This window comes from Lepus europaeus, chromosome 13, assembly GCF_033115175.1.
Source record: "Lepus europaeus isolate LE1 chromosome 13, mLepTim1.pri, whole genome shotgun sequence".
NCBI classification, from domain to species: domain Eukaryota; kingdom Metazoa; phylum Chordata; class Mammalia; order Lagomorpha; family Leporidae; genus Lepus; species Lepus europaeus.
This window is the reverse complement of record NC_084839.1, coordinates 50,204,480-50,229,642: the sequence shown is the minus strand read 5'-3', so window position 1 is coordinate 50,229,642 and position 25,163 is coordinate 50,204,480. Positions and strand designations below refer to the sequence as shown.

Below are 25,163 nucleotides of genomic sequence, written 5' to 3'. Positions count from 1 at the left end.
CACTCCCCAGATGGCTGCAAAGGCCAACACTGGGCTAGGAAGAAGCCAGGAACCAAGAGCTTCATATAGGTCTCCTATGTGGGTGGCAGGGGCTTGGGCCATCTTCCGCTGCTTTTCCCAGGCCATTAGCAGGGAGCTTGATCAGAAGTGGAGCAGCTGGGATATGAACCAGTGCCTATATGGGATGCTGGCATTGTAGATGGTGGCTTTATCTACCACTCCACAACACTGTACACCTTCCCCCCACCCCACCCACTGTGGTATTAAGCATATAATATGGCAGTTATCCTTCCTGCTCTGATTATTTACAGATGCTTTGCCCTAATGATGAGGAAAGGTCTGTGGTCCTTGTCACACATTGAAAGGTCCTGATTAATGAACACTTTGCCTCTCTGGAAGGTCTTTTGAAGATCTTTCCAAACCTTCTACGTGGTACCTTCATTTAGTGAAATGTCTGGAGCTCAGTGGATGGCATATTCTAGTGTAAACCTTTTCCCATGCAATATATGCCCTGATAACAAAAGGAATTAATGGTTGTGTCTGGAATATTGTGACATGCGGTTTGCATTTCTAGATACTGGAATGGGCTCTTGTACAACTGTGGTAGGGGAGAGTTTGGAGGTGGAGGCTGAGAAAACACAACTGTGTCCTTCACGGGGCTTTCTATCTCATCTGCTGCCTGTATCCTTCCTCTATCTGCCCTCCCCGGCTGGAGCTCCTGTGTCCCCTCTCCACACATTCTTACTGTGATTCCCTTTTCCAGAAGAAATTTAGGGTAAAAAGGAGGAATCACAACCTCAACTGACTCTTTACACTTGTGAATTTAATGTAGACTATTGGGATTGATGCCTGCCTACCTCTCACAGGTAAGATTATCCCCTTAACTGTCCTAAAATGAAGTTCATATATAATATAGTCTACTTATAAACAGAAAATTAGTTAGAGTCTATGTGGAAATAATTATGAACAGATTTTTCAACCACATCAATGCCCTGCAGGGCATCTGAAAGTTAGGCAGGATAGTTTCTTTGTTCTATGGAACTGTTCCACACATCTGTCAGTCTTGGCTCTCTGCCACCAAATGTTAGTTAGCATGTCCTCAATCATTATGATAACCAAAAATGTATCCACAATTTCCATATCACAATTTTTAAAAATGCTCCTGTTTAGAACCACTGGCCTGAGTAAGAGTTGCCTGCTTATTGGATTCTTTTGTTTTTTCCTAGTTTAGATTTCCAGGTAATAGGATAAAATATACTTGCCAACCTCCCAAGCCAAAAGTTCCAGGGCTTGGCAAGCCTTAATGCAGCAAGCATGCATTTTCTGTTTGTACACTTCTATTTTTAGGCCACTAGTTTTAAAATAGCATACACACATACACACACAAACACACACACTCTGTATTCACCAAGGTCCCTGACCACATAATGTGAAGAGGTTGTGGTCAGGGAGTGGCCATGCTGTTTATGGAATGTAGAATGACTTAGAGCATTTATTTTTGTGCTATACTTAAATTTTAGAAAGGTAGAAATTATGAGTGCTGATTTAGGTAGGTTCCTAAGATTGGCTGGTTTTGCATCTCTCTGGTCTCCAACTAGAGTAAAGGAGACTTAGCCTTGCAAAAATGTTTCCCCTGGCCAAGGGCAGGTAGTGATACCTTCCACTGTTTCTGCCTCAGAATTCAAAATTGAAGCCAAACAGAGGCCCAAAGGGAATAAGAGTTCCCTCACTGTCATGCCCCTTTACACACATTCCTGATTAGGAACTACCTGCTACCTAAATACCATTTACCAGGCACTAATAAAGATACTGAATTCTAGTCAAAAAGAAAAAGTTGTATGTGTGTGGAAACCTGTGTGAGTCACCCTCCAGCATTTACCAGAGGTCAGTGTGTTTTGCTGCCCAAATGAGCTAACATTTAAATGGAAGAGAATCCTAAATAACCTAAGGGAAAACTTTAACAGAAAAATCCCTCTACACTATGACCTTTGAATTAACATTGGCCCCATTCATTCATTCATTCATCTATTCATTCATTCATCTATTCATTTTCATTTTACTTGAAAGGCAGAGACGGAGTGGCAAACAATTTTCTATCCCCTGATTCACTCCCTAAATGCCTACAAGAGTTGGGCCCGGGGCCAGACCAAAGCCAGGAGCCAGGAACCACATCTGGGTGTCCCACATGACTGGCAGGGACCCAAGTACTTGAATCATCACCTGCTGCCTCCCAAGGTGTGTATTAGTAGGCAGTTGGATCAGAAAGAGAGGAGTCAGGACTTGAACCAGGCAATTTAATATGGGATGTGGGTGTACCAAGCAGTAACTTAACAACTGTGCCAAGCACTTGCTACTGCCCCCTCAAACTATTCTCATCCAAGAGCAACATTTATTAGCTTAACACTGAACATGTTTTCTGGATAGTACAGTTCATGTCAGCTATTGAGTATAAAGTAGGTTTGAATCAATGGATGTGAGGGGAAAAAAATAGAAACCAAATGGAGAAACCAGTTATTTATGTGTTCATCTATTTGATCCCTTACCCTTCACATATATTATAATGCATCTGTCCTCAGCTCCCTTGTCCCCTTTGACAACAATTATCCTTATTAAAATAATGTTTCCACTTTCCTGTGTGACTACTTCATACGTTCTCCATCTTCAAACCTTAAATATCTACTTATCATCTATAATCACCTAGATGGCATTGCTTCCCATTTCACTGAGAAAATATCCCCTAAAAACACCAGCTACCTGCATTAGTGCCCTTATTCTGGTCTTCTTTCCTATGATCATAGATGAACACTCTGTGCTCCCAGAAAAGGCTCTATTTGTGGCTAGATGCAACCTATTCTCACATGCTCAACAACATCACTACAACAATTTTCTCAATCTCCTGCATTAATTCCTCCTTATCCACTAGATCTTTTACATCTACGAATATTATTTCTCTTATCTTTGAAAGATGTTCCGTTGACCCCTCTTCCTCCTCCAATAACTATCGCCATTTCTTTCTTTACTAGAGGTTGTCTATATCCACTGTCTCCAATCTTTCTCTTCACATTCTCTTTTAAACCTAATGCAATCAGGTATCTGTCCTATCTACTTAAGATCACCTCAACCTCCCTGTTAGTACACAAAATGGCCAAGTCTCAATTTTCATCTTTATCAGTCAGCATAATATAATCACTCTTTCCTGAACTACTGGGCTTTTAGAAGCACACATATCTTGTCTTACTCCCTTTCCAGTTGCTCCTCCTCAGTCTTTGTTGTATCCTCTCTATCTCTCTGACCTTCAAAAGTTAGTATTCCAAGATTTAGTTTTAGGGCTGCTTCTCATTTTATCTTCACTTACTCATGTGGTGATCTCATTTAGTCTCATATCATCTAGTATGCTCAGTGTACAGCCTGCATCTCTTCTCTGAGCTCCAGAAGCAATATCTAGTTTGCTGCCTTAATATTTCAACTTAGATGATCAATAGAAACCCCAAATTTAACAAGTGCAAAATTACACTGCTGTGGATGGCATTGTTGCATCAAGTTAAACTGCTGCCTACAGTGCTGGCATCCCATGGGTCCCAGCTGCTCCACTTCCATTCCAGCTCCCTGCTAATGCTTCCAGGAAAGCAGTGGAAGTTGGCCCAAATTCTTGGGTCCCTGAACCAATGTGGGAGACTTGGATGAAGCCCTTGGTTCTCAACTTCAGCTTGGCCTAGTCCTGGCCATTGTGGCCATTTGGGGAGTGAACCAGCAGATGGAAGGTCTCTCTCTATGTCTCTCCTTCTCTTTCTGGAACTCTGCCTTTCAAACAAATGAATAAATCTTTAATAAAAATTTTTTAAAAAACCTGCATTCCTGACCTCCTCTTTGTACTGCTCTATTGCCAAACCTGTCCTTTATCTATGCTTTCCCAGTTGCAAAGACCACAACTTGAAATCATTCTTGATGCTTCTTCTCTCACACCCACATCTTATCTGTCATCAAAAGTGAGCATATATGTCCAGAATCTAACCACTTCTCACTTCCTCACTACTACCACTGATTTCTCTCACCTAAATTAAAATAGGAGTTGCCCAACCAGTCTCCCTGTTTCCAGCTTTGATACTCTGCATATCCTTCTTAACATAGAAGCAAGAGTGGCAATGATAAAACATAAATCAGGATGGGTCACTCTTCTGCTCAAAAATCCTCCAATGATACTTTTAATAAATGTTTAACTCCAGGGGCTGGCACTGCGGCATGGTGGATTAGGCAGACACCTGCAATACTGGCACCCCATATGGGCACCAGTTTGTGTCCCAGTTGCTCCATTTCCAATCCAGCAACCTGCTAATACTCTGGAAAAAGCAGCAGAAGATGGCCCACGTGTTTGGGTCCCTGCCACCCACCCACGGGGGAGACCCAGATGGAGCTCTTGGCTACTGGCTTCTGCCTGGCCCAGCCTTGGCTGGTAAGGCCATCTGGGGAGGGAACCAGTGGATGGAAACTCTCTCTCTCTCTCTCTCTCTCTCTCTCTCTCTCTCTCTCTATATATATATATATATATATATATATATATATATATCCAACTTTTTCAAATAAATAATATTTAAAAAAAAAGTTTAACTCCAAAAATTCTTTTAAAGCCCTATGTGCTCTGTTCACCTAGCAATTTTACCCCCTGCTTCCTTCCCCTTGCCTGTTCTATTCTAACAGCACTCTCCCTATCCAGGGCTGTCCTTTTGTACTTCAGGACCTCTACTCTTTCCCCAGACATGATTTATTCATTCAACTCCTTCCCCACTTAGCCACCTAAAATTGTAACTTTCATGTGCTTCCTCTTACTTTCTTTGCTTTATTATTATTTTTTGTAGAAGCAATTATCATCTACCAGAACATATATTTATTTTACTTCTCTTTTTTGGCCAACCAGAACATGAGTGTCACAAGAGTGAAGTGTTTTGCCAGCTTTTTTCTCTGCTGTATCCTGGCATCTATAAAAGCACCTGTATGAATTATTTATTGAATATGAATTATTCAATAAATATTTATTGAATGAATTAATGCTTACTGTATGCAAGGCACCAACTTTACAATCTAGTGAAACAAAGACTAATAAAGTTAAAAATTTTAACACTCCTAGTTTATACACTGGGGTTAATAATAAATTTTGTGGGGGCCGGCACTGTGGCATAGTAGGTTAAACATCTACCTGTAGTGTCAGCCACCCATATGGGTGCTGGATCAAGTCCCAGGTACTCCACTTCCAATCTAGCTACCCACTGATGCCCTGGGGAAGCAGTAGAAGGTAGTCCAAGTGATTGGCCCCTGCACCCACATGGGAGACCCAGAAGAAGCTCCTGGCTCCTGGCTTCAGATCAACTCAGCTCCTGCCATTGCAGCCATTTGGGGAGTGAACCTATGGATGAAAGACCTCTCTCAATCTCTGTAACTATGTCTCTCAAGTAAATAAATAAATCTTTAAAAATAATAATAATAATAAACTTTGTGGAGGGGTTGGCATTGTGGCACAGTGGATTAAATAGCATGCCCACATCCCATATCAGAATGCCAATTTGAAGCCCCATTGCTCTGCTTCAGTTCCAGCTTCCTGCTAATGTGCCTGGGAAGGTAGTGATGATGGCCCAAGGAATACTTGAGTCCCTGCCATACAGATGGGAAATCTGGACTGAGTTTCAGGCTCCTGGCTTTGGCCTGGCCTGGCACTAGCTATTGTGGCCATTTTGGGAGTGAACCAGCAAACTGAAGATTTGTCTCCCTCTGTCTCCTTTTCTCTCTGTAACTCTGCCTTTCCAATAAATAAATAAATCTTTAAAAAATTATAAATAAAGTAAACCTTGTACAACTATTATGAGAACTGAATGACTAAATATTTATGTAGTGCTTGGAATAGCACCTGGCACGCAGTAAATGCTATATGTTAAGTCAATACATATATATGACCTTATTATATGTATATATTTTATATATACATGTACACACAAGAAGATTAAAAAAAAAGCTCATGGAAAAATGGAATGAAAAAAATCATAACAAAAAATTAAAACTTTATTTCTTATGTAAGCTCCATAAAGTTAAGACAATATTTCAAGCAATGATACCAGACATTTAGTCAGTCCCTAAAGAACTGAGAATTCTGGGAATATTACTATGTCAGTGCAGCCATTTTTAGAGTATTAACTGAAGAAATATGGGTTAGAGTTAGAGTCAGGGAGACAGAGAGGCAGAAAGAGAGAGAGATCTTGCATCTGCTGCTTCGTTCCCCAAATGGCTGCAAAGTCCAGGACTGTATTAGGCCAAGGCCAGGACCCTGGATCTCCATCCAGGTCTCCCATGTGGATGGCAGGGGCTCAAGTACTAGGGCCATCGTCTGTCATTTTCCCAGGCACATTAGCAGGGAGCTGGAGAAGAAGTAGAGCAGCTGGGGCTCAAGCTAGGCACTCATCGTATGTGATGCTGGTATCACAGTCTGTGACTTATCCTGCTATGCCACGATGCTGGCCCCCCTTTAAACATTTTTTAAGATTCGGAAACAAAAATGCTCAGCAAGAGCAAAATCAGGACTGTAGAGTAGATGACTACTGATTTCCCATCAAAACTCTCACAAAATTGCCCTTGTTTGATGAGAGGGATGAGCAGGAGCATGGCCATGATGGAAAACTCTCTGGAAACATTTTCTGGGGAATTTTTCTGCAAAAGCTTTGGCTGACTTTCTCAAAATACTTTAATAATATGCAAATATTATCTTCACTTGATTCTCAAGAAGTCAACTAGCAAAATACCTTGAGTATTCTCAAAACTGTTCCCATGAATTTTGCTCTTGAGCAGTCCAATTTTATTTTGGCTGAACCAGTTCCATCTCTTGGTAGTTATTGGTGTGATCATGCTTTGTCTTCAAGGCTGTACTGGTAAAGCCACAGTTCATCTCCTGTTAAAATTCTTCAAATCCACGCATCAGGAACTTGATCCCACTTGTTGAAAACTTCTATTGAAAGCTCTACTCTTGTCTGCAGTTGATCTAGGCACCTCAGTTTGGGCACTTAGCAAGCATAAAATTTGTTTTACTTTTTCATTAAGAATCATGTCAGTTGAACTAACTGCAATGCTGATGGTGTTAGTTATTGTTTCTGCTGTTACTTATCCATTCTATTCAACTAGGGTATTTTTTTTTATTCTTTTTTTAAATTTTTTATATTTTTTTAACTTTTATTTAATGAATATAAATTTCCAGTGTACAGCTTATGGATTACAATGGCTTCCCCCTCCCATAACTTCCCTACCACCCGCAACCCTCCCCTCTCCCCTTCCATTTGCATCAAGATTCATTTTCAATTCTCTTTATATACAGAAGATCAATTTAGTATAAAGATTTCAACAGTTTGCACCCACATAGAAACACAAAGTGAAACATACTGTTTGAGTACTAGTTATAGCATTAAATCAAAAGGTACAGCACATTAAGGACAGAGATCCCACAAGAGGAGCAAGTGCACAGTGGCTCCTGTTGTTGACCCAACAAATTGACACCCTAGTTTATGGCGCCAGTAACCACCCTAGGCTGTCGTCATGAGTTGCCAAGGCTATGGAAGCCTTCCAAGTTTGCCGACTCTGATCATATTTAGACAAGGTCATAAAAGACAGAGTGAGGACAGTAACCAATGATCCTAAGAGTGGCATTTACCAGGTTTGAACAATTAGACAGCATGAAGTGGGGAAGAGGACCATCAGTACACACAGGTTGGGAGTAGAGCCATTGGTGGTAGAGGTTATGATTACAAAGGAATGAGGCCCAAGTGTGCTAGACATGGTCTAGAACAAAGGACAGAGTCATTATTAGAGGAGCTAAGAAAGGTGCTGTCTAAGCTACAATTAAGTTTTCTGATTGAGAGGCAAATAGAACCTGATAGAAGGGGCTTGAAAATAATCTGTTGGGCTTTAGGCCTTGTAAGTTAAGAGGCCCAGACCTATCTATCTCTTCACATGGGGTATATCCTAAGGGAGGTGTGAACCTCCTAGGGGAAGGCACTCTGTTGACTCTCATTACTTGGCTGGGCTGGGAGGAGAGCTGGCCAGGTAAAGGCAGGTGGCATCTCTAACAAGAAATTTACAGTTCTGCCTGCAATGTTGCTGACCCTACTTGACCATACCCTCAGCTGCAGTGGTTACTTTGGAAGTTGGGCTGAGTGAAGGGCTTTTCAGCTTAGAGCCAATAAGATCTGTGGCTCTGACCTGGGCATCCTTCGACTCCAGGGCAGGTCCATTTCCAGTGATCCAACTCTTGGCAGAGCTGCCAGGGCTCTTCACAAGCTGACTTCTGCTGAAGCCCATGCTTACCACATTGAAAGCTACTGCAGTGGACTGGCCTGTTGGGTCTCCTTGAGGGCAGATCACTGTGCAGATCAGCCATTAATAGGCCTGCCACCCATTGCTTCTGATGCCTAGCTTTCATTTCTTTCTGGTTTGTGTTAAAGCAGACCAGAGGATGCAAGTCAAGGGAGTGCCCGTATCTCATCTCTAATCTTCGGTGGCCTGAACTACAAGTCTATAGTCACAGGCATGTTCTGTAGTAGTTTTTCTAAGGTAGACAATGCCCATGAGGAAAATTATATTCTCACTTTAAAACTTTCTTTCCCTTTTGTCTGAAAGGGAGGTTTTTTCTACTTACTGTATACTTCGCTGATGGCGAAGTGAATCTAGCTATGAGATTATTATTTAAGTACTTATTTTGGCTATGCTATTACAGAAAAATGTTAGCCATCTCTTTTATAAGGTCTAAAGATTAAATTGTGCGTCCTACAGATTCCTTCATAATAGAATTAGTTTCCTACCTTGAAGAGAATAGAGAAATGAAAGAACAAGTTGGGCTTAGAATAGAGAAATGAGGGAGCAAGTCCTAGATCGCTTGCTGACAATAGCAATATTACATGAATACTTAGCAAACCGTTTCAACCATTAGATAACAACTTAAGAAAACATTTACCAGAAGGTCCAATGCCTTCTATAAATTTTAAGAATCATGTATTTGAAAACACCTCTTAAATATCTAACATGGTGTAGTTTGTTTAGCCAGTAAACTTAAGCACAACCATCTAAAATGTTTTTAGTTTCTTTCTACCAACAAGTTTAAAACATATGATACACAGATTCAGGTCACACAAATTAAAATGTATCTTTGATTGATTTTAGCAGCTTAAATTTATGGACAATCTTATCTATAAGCCATTTAAAATAAAACTCTTAATCAAATTTCCTATGTGGACATACAATATGTACACACATATAACATAGCATAATAGACCAATATAGCAATTTTAATAATAGCTTTTAAAATCTGTAACTCTTTTTGTAGATTGCCAATTGATTTGAATTGCTTTTTGTTTTTAGATTACTTTAACACATTGCTTTAACAGAGCATCAGAGTTTAATTCTATGTCAAAGAGAAATTGAGCTTCCTGTGATCTTTTGCTGTGAGGTTTCCTTCCTTTACCTTCTTGCATATTGGTGACCATGTTTCTGTGTTTCTGTGTGTAACACATCTTTAAGCATCTTTTGCAGGGCAGGATGAGTGGCAACAAATTCTTTCAGTTTCTGTTTGCTATGAAAAGTCTTAATTTCACCTTCATTCACAAATGAGAGCTTTGCAGGATATAATATTCTGGGCTGGCAGTTTTTCTCTCTTAGTACCTGGGCTATATCTTGCCATTCCCTTCTAGCTTGTAGGGTTTCTGATGAGAAGTCTGCTGTGAGTCTAATTGGAGATCCTCTGAGAGTAATCTGACGTTCCTCTCTTGCACCTTTTAGAATCTTTTCTTTGTGTTTCACTGTGGTGAGTTTGATTACAATGTGTCGTGGTGAGGGTCTCTTTTGGTCATATTTATTAGGGGTTCTATAAGCTTCCTGTACTAAGATGCCTCTGTCCTTCTCCAAACCTGGGAAATTTTCTGCTAGTATCTCACTGAAAATGCCTTCTAATCCTTTCTTCCTCTCCATGCCTTCAGGAACTCCTAGAACCCGAATGTTGTGTTTTTTAATAGTATCCTGTAGATTCCCAACAATATTTTTTAGATTTCTAATTTCTTCTTCTTTTCTTTGGTTTGCCTGTTTCCTTTCCTGTTCTCTGTCTTCTAAGTCTGATATTCTCTCTTCTGCTTTGCCCATTCTGTTTTTAAGGCTCTCTATTGTGTTTGTCATTTGATCTATTGAGTTCTTCATTTCATTGTGGTTTTTTGTCACTATAACAGTTTCATGTTCTACTAGTTGTTTCATTTCATTTTGATTCCTCCTTAGTATTTCATTTTCATGAGAGAGATTTTCTATCTTGTCCATTAAGGACTTCTGTAGTTCAAGAATTTGTTTTTGAGAACTTCTTAATGTTCTTATCAATTTTTTGAGATCCGCTTCTTGCATTTCTTCTATCTCATCATCTTCATAATCTTGAATTGGGGTGTCGTTTTCATTTGGGGGCGTCATAGTGTCTTCCTTGTTCTTGTTACCTCGGTTTTTGCGTTTGTTGTATGGCATGTTGGAGATATTTGGTTTCTTCACTGTGGTGTTTTTTCTTGTTACACTATGGCTCTATATTAAGTGGACTGTCTGCTTTCAGTGGAGCCTTAGAGGCTTGAGATGAGTGTGGACTGAGAGCTGTGTTTGGTTCCTCAGGGTTGAGGGTGTGTCAAAGATGACACTCCCAGGTTAGGCGTGGTAAATCTCTCTTTCTTTTCTTTCTTTCTTTCTTTCTTTTTTTTTTTTTTTGATTCAAAAGGGAAGTAATTCCGCACAGCTGAACGTAATTGGAGGTAGTTAGCAGGCGAATGATATACCCACAGGAGCCAGAGATTGGAAGCTCTTTCCCAAGGACCACACAGGGAATCTCTGCTGCCCTCGGTGTGGGCTCCAATTCTCCTGCAGTCTCCCACTGGGTTGCCAAGTTAGATGCTAATCTCCTGTTATTTCACCCCTCCCCCCAGAGTCAGGTTTTTCTGCTAGGCTCAGGGCCGGTGCAGACCTGAGGTCGCCCTGCTTATGACGTATGTCCAAAATGGCGCCTGCTCTTAGTCTTGCTCGCCTTTGAGGGGTGAGCTGAGAGAGAGAAACTCGTGTCCGTATCGGTCACTTTTTTTTTTTTTCCCTCTCTCTTCTAGTTAGCCTGGTGGACTTTTCCCCACGGAGTTTCAAGCCTCGTTCCCTCTAGTCTCCTCTTTCTGCTTGCCCACTGGTGTCTCAGGCTATTGAGGTTCGGCTCACCTCGCGTTCCAGCGCTGGTGCGTTGAGTCTGCCGCTGGTGTCCCGAACTTGGGCTTCCACGCTCTCCACGCAGTTCCACTGTGAATCACTAGTTCCGGAAGAGTTTCCGCTGCTGTTTCTTCCCCTACTCTTCCTTGACCCTGCAGTATCTCCACTTTTATTAACCTGTGTGTCTTGCTGAACTATCAATGTGCTCCCTTCCTATTCCGCCATCTTCGATCTCTCCTCAACTAGGGTATTAACAGGATTAATTTTTTCTTCAAAAATTGATGTGGATTGTCTGCCACTATGGCCTTCATCTTTAATATCACTGTTTTAAAAATTTATCTGGGATGGTGTCATGGTGAAGAGGGTTTAACCACCTCTTGTGACATTCCATGAACGTTGATTCCAGTCCCAGTTGCTCCACTTCTGACCGAGCTCTTTACTAATATGCCTGGGAAAAGCAGTGGAAAATTGCCCAAGTACTTGGGCCTCCACCAACTACATGGGAGATATGGATGAAGTTCTAGTCTCCTGATTTTGGCCTGACCCAGCACCAGGCAATTGTGGTCACTTGGGGAGTGAACCAGCAGATGGAAGATTTCTTTCTGTGCTTCTTCCTCTCTCTCTGTATCTCTGTCTTTCATATAAATAAAATCAATCTTGAGATGGGGCCGGTGCTGTGGCACAGTGGGTAATGCCCTGGCCTGAAGTACAAGCATCCCATATGCGCACCAGTTCCAGACCCAGCTGCTCCACTTCTGATCCAGCTCTCTGCTTTGGCCTGGGAAAGCAGTAGAAGATGTCCCCAGTCCTTGGGCCCCTGCACCCATGTGGGAGACCTGGAAGAAGCTCCTGGCTCCTGGCTTCGGATCGGTGCAGCTCCAGCCATTGCAGCCAATGGGGAGTGAACCAGAGGATGGAAGACTGACTCTCTCTCTCTCTCTCTCTCTTTCTCTCTGTCTCTCCTTCTCCCTGTGTGTAACTCTGACTTTCAAAATAAAATCTTTAAAAAAAGAAAAAGCATCAAAAAAAGAAAAAGAAAAAGCATCAGGGATTTTACCATTCTTCCACCAAGGTACACAATAAATTTGATGCTTGTTCTTCAGTTTCATCAGAATTCATGTTATTCTAATGGGAGCTCTTTTTAAACTGATGTCTTATTCTTCTTAGTGCCTCAAACTAGTCCTGTCCAGACATGTTACAAGAAATTGGCATAAAAATTATTTTAGAATAAAAAATATTTACATTCATACATAGTTTTTTCATAATATGCATCTTCCACAAACATTTGTTAAGATTTATTTATTTATTTATTTGAAAGACAGTTTTAGAGCAAGGAGAGAAAGAGAGGGGTACTTGGGTCATCTTCCACTGCTTTCCCTGGTACACTAGCAGGGAGCTTGATTGGAAGTGGAGCAGCCAGGACTTGAACTGGTGACCATATGGGATGCTGGTGTCACAAGTGGTGGCTTAACCTACATGGAACAATGCCAGCCCTCCATAAATTTAAAAAAAAAAAAACAGATTTCTTTAAGCATTTGAAAGAGTTATAGAGAGAGAGAGACCTTCCATTTGCTGTTTCATTCCTCAGGTGGCTGCAATGGCCAGCACTCGGCCAGGCTGAAGCAAGGAGCCAGGAGCTTCATCCAGGTCTCCTACATGGGTGGCAGGTATCCAAGCACTTGAGTCATCTTCCGCTGCTTTTCCCAGGCCATTAGCAGGGAGCTAGATTGGAATTGGAGCTGCAGGCACATGAACCAGCGCCCATATGGGATGCCAGCATTGCAGACTTTACCTGCAATGCCACAATGCTGGTCCCATCCACAGACTTTTTGAAGACCTCTAGTATATAGATACAAATATGCTCCCTACTCTCAAGAACTCAAAAGTACAGTGTTCAATGGTAGTAAAGAAAATAGTAAGGGTCAACTTCCCTGTAGGTTAAAAAAAAATAAAAGCCTTCATAGAGAAGCTGATCTTTAATGTGAATCTTGGAGAATGAGGTATTTAGTAGGCCAAGAAGAAGGGCATTTGAGGCCAAAGACATAGACAAACACTTGAATCAGGAGGCTCAGAGGTAAGAACAAATGTTCTCCCACCTTCCAAGAAGTGATGATCCAGAGTTGTCTCAATAAACTCACCTGTTTTTTTTCTATTTTATGCTTCAATTTCCTAAATATATAAGGGATGGTGTTGGTAACACTGCATATTAAATTGTAATCATTTCACTGTTTAGGAGAGAAAGTTTTGGACATTTTACACCCTGAGGAAATTTTTTTGCTTTTTCAAAATGACAGCAAAACATTTATTTTTGTGTGTACTACAAAAACAAAAATAAATCCAAGCAGATAATGAAATAAACTTATTTTTTAAGTATTACATCCTGGGTTCTCCATCCTAGAATTTAGTCAACAGTTCCAATTCAGGTTACTTAAAAACTTCTTCTGAAGGTTACAAAGTCTCCACCTTATAACTGTGTTTCTCCAGTTCAGCTTGCTAAATCAGAGAAGTCGTGCTCTAAGCTGTCATCATCCCAGTCATCCTCCCAGACAAATACATCTTCATCTTCATCTTCACCTAAACCAGCCCAGCCTTCAGGGAAGAACTCCTGGAACTCATTGTCCTCCTCTAGGAAACCCAAGTCCACCAGCTGTTTTTTCTTGGACATCACTACCTTCCATACTGAACACTTTCCAGGTGACTAGGAAATGTCGAGGCCTCACTCTTTCCAAACAGAGTTCCAACCCTGGGGAAATGTTTATTCCAATCTTTCTGATGTTCATGGAGCAAAAAATCTGTTAGCTCTAAGTACTTAGAGCTAAATTCTTAATATTCCTCAAAGAATTTTCAAATTTTTATAGTCTATTCATATTTCCAATCTTCTGATATGATCATTGACAAATCATCTAGTTTAAAGTGTTCCACAAAATTTCATTAGTTTAAAAAGGCATTCTAAAGGCAGGCATTGTGGCACTGCAGTCAAGATGTTTCTTGGAACATCTGCACCCCATATTGAAGTTCCTGGATTTGAGTGCCCTGCTCCATTTCCAATCCAATTTCCTGCTAAGGTGTATCTTGGGAGGTACAAGTATTTGGGTCCCTGCTACCATATAGGAGACCCGAATGGAGTTTTGGGCTCCATTTTCAGCCTACCGTAGCACCAGATGGAAGATTTCTCTCCGTCACTCATCCTCTAAGACAAGCTCTTTTCAAACTGATCTCATCCTTCTTAGTACCTCAAACTAGATCCTATTCAGACATGTTAAAAGAAATTGGTTTGGGGCTGGCGCTATGGCCCACTTGGTTAATCCTCAGCCTGCGGCGCCAGCATCCCATATGGGCACCGGGTTCTAGTCCCAGTTGCTCCTCTCCCAGCCCAGCTCTCTGCTGTGGCCCGGGAGGGCAGTGGAGGATGGCCCAAGTGCTTGGGCCCTGCACCCGCATGGGAGACCAGGAAGAAGCACCTGGCTCCTGGTTTCGGATAGGCACAGTACTGGCCGTGGCGGCCATTAGGGGAGTGAACCAATGGAAGGAAGACTTTTCTCTCTGTCTCTCTTTCTCTCTCTCTCTCACTGTCTATGGCTCTACCTGTCAAATAAAAAAAAATTTGGTATGAATTAATTACTATCCATTAAAAAGCATGTTTTACTTATTGTTCTAGTGTGAAAAATATTAACTAATACTAATTATTTAAAAAATAAAGGCGGGCAGGTGTTGTAGAGTGCCATTCTGAGTCACTGCTTCCATTCCAGCTTCTTGCTAATGCATCCCGAAAGGTAGCAGAAGATGGCTCAGTACCTGGGCTCCTATCACCATGTGTGAAACCAGGATGGAGTTCCTGGCTCCTGGCTTCATGTTGGCCCTACTCTTGCTGTTGTTGCCATTTGGGGAGTGGACCAGAGGATGCAAGATTATCTCTGTTGCTCTGCCTTTCAAATAAATAAATAAATTTTAAAAGCAAACAAACAAAACAAAAAGACCCTATGGTAGACAGAATAAAGGCCACCAATAAATATCTGTGTCCTACTACCCAAAACATGTGAAGATGTCATTTTATATGGCAGAAGATGGGAAGATGAGATGGGAAGATTATCTTGGATTATCGAGGTGCACACAATGTCGTCACAAAAGTAATCATGACAGGGAGACAAAAAGGTCAAAAGCAGTAATAGGAGACGTGACGACAGAAGCAAGAGGCTGGAGTAATGCCTGGAAGGCATTAGGTGCCACGGAATACAGACAGCATCTAGGGGCTAGAAAGGGCAAGGAAACTAGTGTTCCCCTGGAGCCTCCAGAAAGAATGCAGCATTGCCAACACTTTGATTTTAGCCCTGTGAGGCTCAGGTTGGGCTCCTGATGTCCAGAACTGTGAGAAAATAAATTTGTTTTATTTAAAGTCACTAAGTTTACGGTAATTTGTTATAGCAACAATAGGAATTTAGTACAGAGCCTGAGGCATTCATGTTAAATAAAATTGAGCTTCAAGTGGTAGAAATCCCCAAACATCAGCATTTTGAACAAGGTATGCACTCTCATAAAAATAATACCTAGCAACTCATGGCAAGAGCATTGGGTGACCACTGACATCATATATAAGAGTGTTAATTGTTGGCTGGCGCTGCGGCTCACTTGGCTAATCCTCTGCCTGCGGCGCTGGCACCCCAGGTTCTAGTCCCCACTGGGGCTCCGGATTCTGTCCCAGTTGCTCCTCTTCTAGCCCAGCTCTCTGCTGTGGCCCCGGAAGGCAGTGGAGGATGGCCCAAGTGCTTGGACCCTGCACCTGCATGGGAGACCAGCAGGAAGCACCTGGCTCCTGGCTTCAGATTGGTGCAGCACGCAGGCCGTGGCGGCCATTTGGGGGGTGAACCAACAGAAGGAAGACCTTTCTCTCTGTCTCTCTCTCTCACTGTCTAACTCTGCCTGTCAAAAAAATTTTTTTAAAAAAGAGTGTTAATTGTTAAATTAACAGCAGGATCACTGTGCACTTACTCCTCATGCAGGACCTCTGTCCTAAATGAGTCTTACTACGAGATTCAACTGTAAAACTTGTTCTCAAATAGTTTTTTACATTCAGTGTGTGCGTATGTGTAAATAGCTGAAATATTTACTTACTATATAATTGGGCTTCTGTGTATATAGTTAATTAAAAATGAATCTTAATGGAGAATGGGACTGGGAATGGGAGAGGGAGTAGGAAGAGGGGAGTGAGTGGGGGTGGGAGGGCGGGTATGGTGGGATGAATCACTGTATTCCTAAAGATGTACTCATGAAATTTATATGCATTAAATAAAAATTTTCTAAAAATAATAAAACCCAGATTAACCGTCCAGGATGGATATTCTCTCCTATACTCTCCCTCTGTCCTGTGCTCTCTCATGTTCAGCACATAGTTTCAACCCCATAGTTCAATATAGCTTTTTCATCTTCAGCCATGACATAAACTTACAAATCAGCAGGAAGAAGAAAGAGGTGAAAGAAAGCATGTCTTTTCCTTAAAAGTACGTATATTAAAAGCTGCTTCCACCTTGTGAGTACATTCCATAGACCAGAATTTGGTCATATCTCACACAGCCTTGAAAAAAACTGGGAAGTACGGTCTTTATTCCAGGTTTCTCTGTGCCTCGTAAAAAATAAAAACTCTTATTCTTAAGGAATAAAGGGAGAAGGAATGATGGGGACTATTAGCAATGCATGACTGAAGGACAAATGGTTAAGATCCAATGATACTGACAAGATTAGATTAACAAGATTACTAGATTAGCAAGAGAAAAGCAAACAAATTTGTTTAAAACATGTTTTATGTGACATAAGAGCCTTCATAAGGAAAAGACAACCTGAAACAACTTAAACCTGAGTGTTTTAATGCTAGCAATACCTGTTATGGCATCCATTTCAGTTGAGATTATCTTATAAAAAGAATCAAAATCCTCAGCTGTCATAAATCAGTTAGCTGTCAGAACCAGTAATATGCAGGGTAATGGCTAAGACTTTCTTTTCCTACTCTGAGCTCAGATGTGAACTTCCAGTTTTGCTTATGTATCTCTTTACATAAGAGTTGAAAGTCAATCAATCCTTTTTGACTGGTATAGTTTCAATCAGGTTATTAACATTTTAGCTGACTTAAAAGTCAGCCTGTCTCAGGAAATTTTATGCTTTTCTGTTCTGATTTTACATTTTATTCTCAGAGGATAAACTTATTTCCTTATTTCTAAGTCTTTGGAGGGTATTTGTCCATAATTCCAAATGATAACAAATTATAAAAGGGAAACATCTGCCATTATGTTAAAATCTGGTACCAACAGATAAGTTTCACTCTCTTCTGTGACTGTGAACTACAGCCTGCCATTATTATCTTTGCATTGTATGAAATTTTTCATAAATGGGACAAAATGTGATCATGTAGATGGTTGAGTATAAATTCATTATCACTGCTTGAATGATAATCACGCAATACGCTAGTCTAAAAAGTAGGTAAAGTGAATATCTGTGTACTTCCACTATATAGTGGACCTGTATTGAATTCCTTGCTCCATGCTTTCAGCCTCACCCCAATGTGGGCATTTGGGACGTGAACCAGTGGATAGAAGCTTTCTCACTTTCTCCCCACCTCCCTCTCTCTGTGCCTCTCAAACAAATAAATGTAAAAACAAACTTTTTAAAAATTAAATGAAGATCCAAAGATGCAGAGAAAACTCCATATTTTTATAGACAGTCCACAGAATCATGACTGAAGGAAAAATGGGTAGGATTTAATGGTATTGATAAGACTAGATTAATAAGACTAATAGACTGACAAGAGAAAAGCAACCAAATTTGTTTAATGCATGTTTTACTCTAATATAGTAGGCATCATAAGGAAAAGAAGAGCTAAAGAAACAGCCAAACCTGAGTGTTTTAATTCTAGGTTTGGTTAAGAGTGGGAAGCCGTGGAAAAACGAGACAATAGACATGTGATCTAAGAGTGGTAAAGTTGGAGAAATAAGGCCTGTTCTCCAGATCCCTCTACAAGGGTGCACTTTTAGCTTCAGCAGTAAGGATGTTCCTTTCTTCTGGATGTGGAGAGGGCACCTCTCACATAAGGGCCTTTTGACCTGCTCAGGGCAAGGTCACACAGTCCCTCCTACATCTGCCATTCTCAAATTCCTTCAGCCTAAAAATATTAAACGTGACAAGCCTTATATTTTTGGGATAGTGTGTCCTGAACTCTGTCAGGAGTAAGACAACATGATGTTTGCACCTCATGTTCAAATGATTCAGCAAAAGGAAGAAAAAAGGAAGAAGCAAAGGAGGGAGAGGAAGGAAGAAAAGGCAGAGAGAGATAAATGTAAATGTAGCAAGATGTTCAAAATTTGTCAATCAAGATGAAGAGTGAGTTACATTACTATTGCAATTTCCTTATAGGTTTGAAAAATTTCAGAAAAGAAAGTTGCAAGAAAAATCAAGCTCAGTAATACCACAGGTAAAAAGATAGGAATTTCTTTGAGGGTCAATTTTCTAATTTTTCACTTTGCTTACTGGCTCAAGTCTGACCAAAGTATTTATTTAGCCTGAGCACTTAAAATGTGACTGTCTTCACAGAACAGTCTGTTCTCACTGTTTATTAAAAGTTGTTCAGATGGTTAAACTAAATTTAGGATTATGGGTTTAACACCAGTACAACCAGGTTGTAAAATAAAAATCTCCAATAAGCAACTGTTATTGGAGTCTGTAATTCTACATAATGTTCAATTTATTTGTCCAGCTGTGTTGAAATCATGTTGACATTTTATTCAAGATCAATTTTAGAAGGCAGAATAGGCAACAAATGTGTTTATTTCAGTGATGATACTGTTGCTCATACATTTCTGGGAATCTCACATCAGTGCTTCAGAGCCTGTTTTTGAACCGCTTAATAAAATCAGTATGGTTATTTTAAATACATCCATATTTTGTTTCGCATACAATAGGGTCAGCACATGTGATCATCCAAATTATGTACCACTCTTTATCTCAAATAACTGTCAGAGTTCTTCAAAACTCAAGTCTTCCTCAGCAAATTAATAAGTGCCGTTCAAAAAAAAAAAATCCATATCTCTAAAATCAAAACCAAATAAGAGTTCCAAACCTATTTTAGGCAAGGATTAGCAAACATTTTATGTTAAGGTTTACCTGGTCAATATTTTAGGTTTTGTGGGTCATATGGATTCTGTCATAAGGAATCAACTGGTGTGTGAAAGTGGCCACAGACAATACTTAAATGAATGAGATTAACTGTATTCCAATATAATTTTATTTATAAAAACAGTTTGTGGAACACATCAGGCACACGGTCCATAGTTTGCTCACCCCTGGTTTTAAGTAATGACAGAATAACTATGTAACCTTCCAAAATGACAAAAATTACAGGGATATATACTTTTTGGCTTCTTTCCTTACAGCAAATATTTCATAGCCACTTGTAAAGTATTTTAAACCTTGATTAAGAGCATTTAAAGAAAATATAGTACTGATACTTCCTCTCCCAGAGGGGAAACAATTATGATGTAATTAAAATTTTACCATCCAAACAACAGGAACAGTATTTGACTTCTAATGTTTATTTACTATTTATTTTCAACTACTTGGTGAGAGAGAAACAGAGAGATATTGAAGTCTTCTGCCCACTTACTTGTTCACTCTCCAAATGCCTGCAACAGCTGGAGGTGGGCCAGGCCAAAGCCAGGAGCTGAAAACTTCATTTGGGTCTCCCACATGGGTGGCAGGGACCCAAGTACTTGAGCTGTCACTTGCTGTAACCCATTATGCGCATTACCAGAAAGCTGTAATGGAATCAGAATATCCTGGACTAGAACCAGAGTCTCTCTTTTGGGATGAAGGCATTTTAAGCAGTGGCTTAACCTGCTGACAGCAAACACCCAGACACTAACATGTTTTTAAAAACAAAAATAAAAGTATTTTCCTAGATAAAGATTAATGTTTGCAAATGCCTGGCATAATGAGCAAAGCTCATAAATGATTCTGCTTGAAAACTATGCTTTTTGGTCCATTTTATAATGTTTATTTGAATTAATGATTATAATTTTCTTATCTTCAAGAGAAAAGAGATATCCAAGAAGATCTGGACTAATATTTCATATTTATTAGGCTCTTTCTGTTCTCTTTTGATATTTTGCTCCCTACTAAGCTACTGGCTTTCAGTATGGTCCTTAAATCATCATCTGGGAACCTGATGCAACTAAAATTCTTGGAGCCTACCCCAGACCTCCTAAATCACAGAGTGGGGGTAGGATCCAGTAATAACCCTCCAGGTGACACTAATGCTCGCACAGCTTTAAGAACTATTGGCCTATATCTAGGCAGATGCCTACAAAGCTTATTGCAAAAGAGATCCACACTTGGGGTTGCTGGGTCCTAGTACAGGTCCATCCAGAGCCTCCTCACCATTCCATGTTTCAGTAGCTAAGATTTGAAGGAGGGAAGAGGGACAATGGGCTTGTAAATGGAGGCACATGCATATTTATAACTGCTGCTTACGTCACCCTGGACTGCCAAGCCCCCAGTACACTTAACATAGTAGCACATGAAGTGCTGACTGACCACATCCTTGTTCAAGAACCAGTAGTGTGAGATGGGGATGTGAGAAATTTTCCGTAAGAAGAATTACAGAGAAAGTTACTCCTAAACAGTGTCTATGTATAATAACTGCAATAACATCTTAGAAGTATTGAAGAGTTATTGTGCTCTAAATGTATCTTCATATATATATATATACATATATATATAATGTGTATGTATATATATAAAAACATTAATGACTTAATGCAGTGCAGTAGCACACCAGGTTAAGCTGCAGCCTATAGTGCCAGCATCCCATACAGGCAGTAGTTTGAGACCTGGCTATTCCACTCTGATCAACTTCCCTGATAATGTGCCTGGGAAAGCAGAAGAAGATGGCTCAAGTGCTTGGGCTCCTGCACCCACGTGGGAGACCCAGAAGAAGCTCCTGGCTGCTGGATTCCTCTTGGCCCAGTCCTGGCCATTGCAGCCATTTGGGGAGTGAACCAGTGGATGAAAGATACATCTCTCTCTCTCTCTCTCTCTCTCTCTTTCCCTGTCTCTCCCCCCATCTCTCTCTGTAACTCTGTTTTTCAAATAAACAAATATTTGAAAAAAACCTTAATGACCAGGGTAGGCACTGGCGCTAATGGTTAAGATGCCATTTGGGACTCCTGCCTCCCACATCAGAGTGCCTGGGTTCGAGTCCCAGCTCCACTCCTGAATACAGCTTCCTGATAATGCACACCCTGGGAGGTAGCAGGTGATGGTTCAGCAGCTTGAGTCCCCACCATTTATGTAGGAGATTCAGATTGGGTTTCCTGCTCTTGGCTTCAACCTGGCCTAGTCCAGCTGTTGTGAGCATCTGGGGAGTGAACCTGCAGAACGGAGAGCTCTATCTGTCTCTTTCTGCCTCTCCACCTTTATAAAGAAGGAAAGAAAAAAGAAAATGACTTCTTTAAAAAAAAATGTAATGGTCAATATGATAGCATTAAGAGGTAGGAGGTCTTTAGCAGGTGATTAAGTAATGAAGGCAGAGCCAATAGTAGATGGGACTAGGGCCCTTGTAAAAGGGCTCAAGGGTGCTTTCAAAATGGTGGAATAAGGAGGGAGCTTACTGCTCTAGTTTAGGAGAAGATAGTTTTTAAAAAGTAGAAAGAGTACAGTCTCAGGGAAGAGTTAGGGAGAAAACAGCAGAGGAAACTACACAAATTAGAGAGACACACTGGACCTATGTAGAGGGTGTGGACATCCACAACTCAGGACCGTAGCAGTCAAGAGCTTCTGAACCAGCATTGGAGAGTGAGGTGAGACCAGATTGCAGCAGCCCAACCCACTGGAGATAAAGCTACAGGAATTGCCTAGAGGGAACCCAGTGGGGGATAGTGGAGCCACCAAACTAGAGGAGAAACAAAAAAAGGAGGGGCATGTTTCTCTCTCCCGGATCATCCTGCAATGGTGTCCTGTAACAAGCTGATAAAGTGGAAGTCATTCTGGACATACGTAACAGCTGTGCCAGCCCATGTTCATGCCCAGCAACCAGCTGAGTAGAGATTCCTGACTCTCATGGGGAGATCTAACAGGCGGTGGGATGCTCACACTGTGAGAAGCTTGTGTGTCGAAACTATGAAAAAACTGAGGCTATGAAGGAGGGCTTATGGTGTGGCTGAGACTTTGGGCAGTCCCTGTGGGAGTCTTCACACTCTCAGGGCTCCCTGGTTACCTGGTGAGGGACATGGCTGGGGAATCTGAGTTTACACTAAGGACTACAACAGATCCTTTGTGTGGTTTCTGGGGCAGAGTGGACAAATATTATATCCACTGGGGCTAGTGCTCAGACACTGGTCTCCTTTGAGGAGAGAAGCTCAGCTAGGCAGAATAAACTTCCCCTCTGATTAAAAAGAGAGAGAGAGAGAGAGAGGAGATTTACCACACAACACCAACTTGGGTGTGTCACCTTAGACATGCCCATCACCCTGCAGAACTGAACAGAGCTCCCTTACCAGACTCACTACACACATCTACATATTCACTGAAAGCAAATACTCCACTAATCTACAGAGGCATAGTACACAGATAAAAGCTACCACAGTGAAGAAACAAAGAAGAACGAATGTCTCCACAGATGCTGAATAACAAATGCACAAACTCAAGAAACAAGAATAAGGAAGACAACATGATGCCCCTAAAAGAAAAGAACACTTTACTAATAGATTAAGAAGAAGATGAGATTGAAGAAATGCCAGAAATGGGATTCAAAAAAATTGATCATAAGATTACATAAAAGTAATCAGTGCAAATAGCATGAACTAATGAAATCCATACATGACATGAACGAAAATTTCTCCCACAAAATTGAGATCTTAAAAATGAAGTAAAGAATTCAATAGAACAAATAGAAAATACAGGGGAAAGTCTTAACAACAGAATCGGTGAAGCAGAAGAAAGAATATCCAATGTAAAAGACAAAGCATAGGAAAGTATACAGTCAGAACAAAAACAAGAATGGGAAATTAGAAAACTAAAAAACACTGTTGGTTATTGGCAGGATACTATCAAATGACCCAATATATAGGTTCTGTGAGTTCCTGAAGGTGTGGAAAGAGAGAAAGGACTAGAAGGCCTTTTTTGTAAAGTAATAACAGAAAACTTCCCTAATCTGGAGAAACAAAGGACACCTAAGTACAGGAAGCACATAGAATGCCTAATAGACATGACCAGAAAAGATCTTCACCACAACACACTGTAATCAAACTCTCCACAGTAAAACATAAGGAAAAGATTCTAAAATGTGCACAAGAGAAATGCTGGATACTTTCATAGGATCTCTATTTAGACTCACAGTGGACTTCTCATCAGAAACTCTACAGGCTAGGAGAGAAAGACAAGATATAGTCCAAGTCTCAAGAGAAAAACACTGTCAACCCAGAATAATATACCCTGCAAAGCTCTCATTTACAAGTGAAGGTGACATAAAGACCTTGTATAACAACCAGAAATTGAAGGAATTTGTCACCACCCCTGACCAGCTGCACAAAAGATGCTTAAAGATGTGTTCCACACAGAAACATGGCCATCACTATGAAAGAAAGTAAAGGAAGAAAATCTCCCAGTAAACATACAAAGGAAATCCAAAGTAAAAAATAGGAATACTTATGGGAAAATGGCAGGGCAAAGTCATTACTTATCAATAGTCACTTTGAATGTAAATGGCCTCAACTCTTCAGTTAAAAGACACAGAGTAGCTGAATGGATTAAAAAGCAAAACCCTTCTATTTGCTGCCTACAAGAAACACATCTCACTAACAAAGATGCACGCAGACTGAAATGAAAGGATGGAAAAAGATATTCCATGCTAACAGAAACCAAAAAAGAGTGGGTGTAGACATCCTAATATCAGATATAACACAAAAACTGTTAAAAGAATCAAAGAAGGGCACTATGTAATGATTAAGGGATCAATTCAACAGGAAGATGCAACTATTTTAAACATATATGCATCTAATTACAATGGCTATTTAAAAGAAATGTTAAGGGAAAATGGCTATTTAAAATAAATGTTAAGGGTACTATAGAGAAACATAGACTCAAATAAAATAGTAATAGAGGACTTCAATACCACACTTTTAGCAATGGATAGATCAACTAGACAGAGAATCAGCAAGGAAACAATAGAATTAATAGACACTATAGATCAAATGGACGTAACAGATATCTACAAAACTTTTCACCCTACAATTGTGGAATATACATTCTTCTCAGCAGTGCATGGAACTTTCTCTTGGATAGACCACATGCTAGGACATAAAGCAAGTTTCAGCAAATTCAAAAAAATCAAAATCATACCATGCATCTTCTCTGACCAAAATGTAATAAAGCTGGAAATCAGCAACTCAGGAATCTATAGAGCATATGCAAAAAGATGGAGACTGAACAACATGCTCCTGAATGAACAGTGGGTCACTGAAGAAAGCAAAAAATAGATTAAAAAATTCAGAAAACAAATGAAGATTATAATACAATGCATCAAAACTTATGGGATACAGCAAAAACAGTGTTAAAAGGAAAGTTTATAGCAATGGGTGCCTACATCAAGAAATTGGAAAGGCATCAAATAAAGGAGCTATCAATGAATCTCAAGGATCCAGCAAAAACAAGAGCAAACCAAACCCAAAACTAGTAGGAGAAAACAAATAATTAAAAATAGAGAATAAATAAAATCAAAACAAAAAAATACAAAAGATTAACAAAATGAAGAGCTGATTTTTTAAAAAAAAATTTTTTTAACAGGCAGAGTAGACAGTGAGAGAGAGAGAGACAGAGAGAAAGGTCTTCCTTTTCTGTTATTAACCCCTCAATGGCCGCTGTGGCCAGCGCACCACGCTGATCTGAAGCCAGGA

The 25,163-nt window shown here is 40.4% G+C and overlaps 1 protein-coding gene and 1 pseudogene across 2 annotated transcripts in view; both read right to left on the bottom strand.

The window, feature by feature from the left end:
* The window catches only part of ACYP2 (acylphosphatase 2), a 321,268-nt gene that overhangs the window by 254,054 nt on the left and 42,051 nt on the right, over positions 1-25,163 (bottom strand). The gene's annotated exons all lie outside the window — the stretch shown is intronic.
* On the bottom strand, positions 13,681-13,897 carry LOC133772333 (26S proteasome complex subunit SEM1-like; annotated as a pseudogene).